Consider the following 4,054-nt stretch of genomic DNA (forward strand, 5'->3'; position numbering starts at 1 on the left):
CTGGAGCGGGAGCAGTGGGAGGCGGCATCGGCAAGAGCGCTACCGCGCATGCCCGCCGGAGGAGTGACTGTGAAGACCAGCGCTGAGGAGAGGCGCCGGAGGCTTCTTTAGCTGGCCGAGTGATCGGCTCGGTTCCTCCTGTTCGAGCGCCGCGCTGAGTAGCCGGCCCGGGCAGGGAGGGAGAGTTACAAGGCCCGGTAGAGGTCTGGGGGCATTGTGGTGTCTGCCTTTGTAGTTTCCTGAGCGGGAGCAGCGCGGAGGAGTCGGCCCGAGCTGAGGAGTCTTCTGAGGCGAGAGAGCCTCTTCAGCCTTGGTTCCCCAGCCCCTCGCGCCTGTTAATCCTTTACCTCTGGTGCAGGACTATTCCATGAACAACAGTAACAAGTAAGGAGGTAGCAGTGGGGGAGTGACTTCCACAGGATTAACCAGGGATATAGATTGAGACTCTGTCTCTGGGAGTACAGCGTCTAGGAGGAATCCCTGACAGGGTCCTACTGTAAGCTGACTTAAGTGGTTCTTAACCAATTTCTCTTTAACAAGATAAGAAGAACTGTAATGCTATTTATGTAAAGGAAAGTGTTTCCCTGATTTAATTTAGGTGCTGATCTTGCCAAACTTTAAAGTAATGCTGTAATGAGAAATGATGTAAAGTAAGCAGAGTACAGTAAATGCCTAACTGAGCTATAAAAGTGTAAGAGTTACCTGCCAGTTTTGGTTAAGTGATCTGTCTATACTATAAATGCTGGTTGTTAATATGATTTAGAACTTAAAAGTATTCTTGCTATATTCCAAACAAACTGAAGTGTAATTTAATTGTGAATTCTGAAAGTAAAAAGAGCAAAGATATTATTTTTATAAAACAGCTCATATTTTCCTAACAAATTGGTGTAGTGTCCTTTTTAAGTGCTATTGCGTGGATTTACTGCTGGGTGGTCTGCAACCTTCGCACTGTGCCTCTAGAATTGCATGCCTTACCCCTAGGCCAGGCTACCCTAGGTGACCTGGCATCTCAGGTTCTAACATTTGGTGCCTAGCGGTGGGATTCTGACTTGGTTGCAGCTACTCATTAGTAATTCAACGCAATACACTGACCTACACCAGGAGTTTTCTCCTTGCGGCCCTCCTAATTTGAATTTTGTTTTTTCTAAATTTATTTCTGGTGGTGGGTGGAGGTTAACCTCAGGTCACTTCTTGGTTTTCTCCTGTGTGTTGATTTTATTCCATAGGGAAAGATGGAATTGAATTTTAAAGAGCTAGAATCCAATACTGTGGCCCAACTCAGAGAATGGTGTCAGCAACAAGGGGTATTCTTTAACAAAGGTGCCAAGAAAGGCGAGTTGCTGACAAGCATAAGGGCATGGGTGGAAGCTCATTTAAGGGAAGAACCAGATACTGAAGAGAGTGACGGGGACACTGTCCTTGAGACTGCAATGTTGATCCAAGCTGGAAGGGGGAATCTGCTGACAGGTCCCAGGATACCTTCGAGGGCGAGCAGCAGCGTCTCAGACAGGGGTTTAACTGACGCCGAGCTAGAAGATAGGAGGGAGGAGAGGAGAATGAAGTTGGAATTAGCTAGGATGGAGATGGAAAGGGAGGAAAGGAGGTTAGCCCATGAGCGAACCATCAAAGAGATGGACCTACAAGCTTTAATACAAAGGCCTCCCAATCCAGATAATGGTGGCAGCGAAAATAAAGTGAACACCAGGGAACCCAGACCCTATTTACCCAAAGATGTTATCGCTAGTTACACCCCAGGCGATGACATTGCCAAATGGCTGGCCGCCTACGAAGTTTCTCTAAGGGCTCACGGGATCTTAGAAACTCACTGGGGAGGTGGGCTGTATAAATACATGCCACCTACTGGCAGAGACACCTTGTTGGCTCTGGAGTCGGATGAGCAAACCCACTACCCTACAATGAAGGTGGCACTGGTGAAGAAGTTTGGACTTACCCCTGAAAGGTACAGACAGAAATTCAGGGGAAGTCACAAACTGAGTACCCAGAATTGGGTAGACTTTTTAGACTACGCCAAGAAAGCTTTGGAGGGTTGGGTCAAGGGCAGCGAGGTGAAAGATTATGAGGGGCTGTACAATCTATTTTTGAAAGAACACCTCCTCGAGAAATGTTTTCCCGAGTTGCGCCAACACCTGGTGGACAGCAAGCTGACCGATCCCCGGAAGCTTGCAGAGGAGGCGGACACTTGGGCAAGTACCCGGGTGTCCTCAAAGGGGACTGGAGGGGATTCTCAAAAAGCCGGGCAGGGCGCCCCCCAGAAGAAGGAGGGGGGAGATAAAAAGAAGGAGTTCTCCAAAGGTCCCCAAAATAATTTCCAAGGTAAGGGAGCAGGTTTCACCCCTAGGGCAAACCCGCCCAGAAACCCTAATCCTGGCCAAAGCCAGCAGCCAAGGGTTCTCCACTGTTTTGAATGTGGTGGTGTTGGGACATTATAAGGGAGATGTCAGATGCCCAAAGAGACCACCCCCTCCCACCGGAGGAAAGTCACCGGGAGTAGCTAGTGTAGCGCTCGGGGAGGAGTTGCCCTTAGATAAGGGGGGTGAGTGGGCGGGTGTCACCTTAGTGTCCCTGGGAGAGCGGGAGATGGTTCCAAAGATCCAGGTGCCCCAAAATACTACAAAGTATGGGCAATGGGTTACCATCAATGGCCAAAGAGGGGAGGCTCTGAGAGATACAGGAGCCAGTATGACTATGGTGAGAAGTCAACTGGTGTCTCCAGAGCAGGTTGTTCCTAATGTACTCCACCCCGCCGCGGTGGCTGACGGCAGAATGGGCCACTATCCAGTGGCTGAGGTTCCCTTTGAGTGGGAGGGGGTTGCAGGTTCACTTCGAGTTGCCGTAAGCCCTGCCGTGCCAGTTGATTGTCTGTTGGGGAATGACATGGAGCACAACACTTGGAGAGAGGTGGAATACCAGATGCATTCTGCGATGCTGGGTACACCTGACTGGGCCTGTGTAAGCACACGGTCTGCGACTGCCCGGAGAGAGAGTTCGCTTGGGTTGGAGCCTGGAACAATGGCCCAACCCGCTGCCAAAAAGGGACAGACCCGGAGACAGGAAGAGCCTGCTTCGGCTTCCACGCCCCATGTGTCAGATCGGCCACCTGCGGTGGTAGGCCAGGAGTCCATGGAGGGGGAAGTAGACTCTCTGGAGGATTTACCCATCCCTGCTGAGTGGCATGTGGAGGGAGGACCTACCAGAGAGGAATTCTGTAAGGGGCAGAGGGAGTGCCCTGCCCTTGAGGGACTGAGGCGTCAGGCTGAAGCCCAGGCAGCAGGTGATGCTACGGGACACCACCATATTTACTGGGAGGATGGACTCCTCTACAGTGAACCCAAGGTACCCCTACCTGGCTCATCAAGGGCCTTGGTGGTCCCGCAGCAATACCGAGCCTTTCTGCTGGAATTGGCTCATGCGATACCACTGGCAGGACACTTAGGCCAGGACAAGACCTTTGCACGGCTTGTCCTCCACTTTTACTGGCCTCAGATGAAAGTGGCGTCCAACACATACTGTCGGACATGTGTATCCTGCCAGGCCAGTGGGAAAACAGGGGTGAAGCTAAAGGCTCCCCTGGAACCACTTCCAGTCGTTAGCAGCCCCTTTGAAAGGGTGGGTATCGACATTGTAGGGCCATTGGATCCACCAACAACAGCTGGTCACAGGTTTATCCTGGTTCTGGTGGATCATGCCACACGGTACCCAGAGGCCATCCCTCTGAGGACTGTTACTGCACCTGTGGTGGCAAGGGCCCTGATGGGAATCTTTACCCGTGTAGGATTCCCCAAGGAGGTTGTATCCGACAGGGGGACCAACTTCCTGTCAGCTTACATGCGGACAATGTGGAAGGAGTGTGGAGTGACCTACCGGTTCACCACTCCTTATCACCCCCAGTCAAATGGACTGGTTGAGAGGTTTAATAAGACCCTGAAGGGCATGATAAGAAGTCTGCCGGAGAGCTTACGGAGGAAGTGGGACGTCCTCCTGCCTTGCTTGCTGTTCTCTTACAGAGAGGTGCCGCAGAAGGGAGTGGGCTTCA

This window comes from Lissotriton helveticus, chromosome 11, assembly GCF_964261635.1.
Source record: "Lissotriton helveticus chromosome 11, aLisHel1.1, whole genome shotgun sequence".
Taxonomy (NCBI): domain Eukaryota; kingdom Metazoa; phylum Chordata; class Amphibia; order Caudata; family Salamandridae; genus Lissotriton; species Lissotriton helveticus.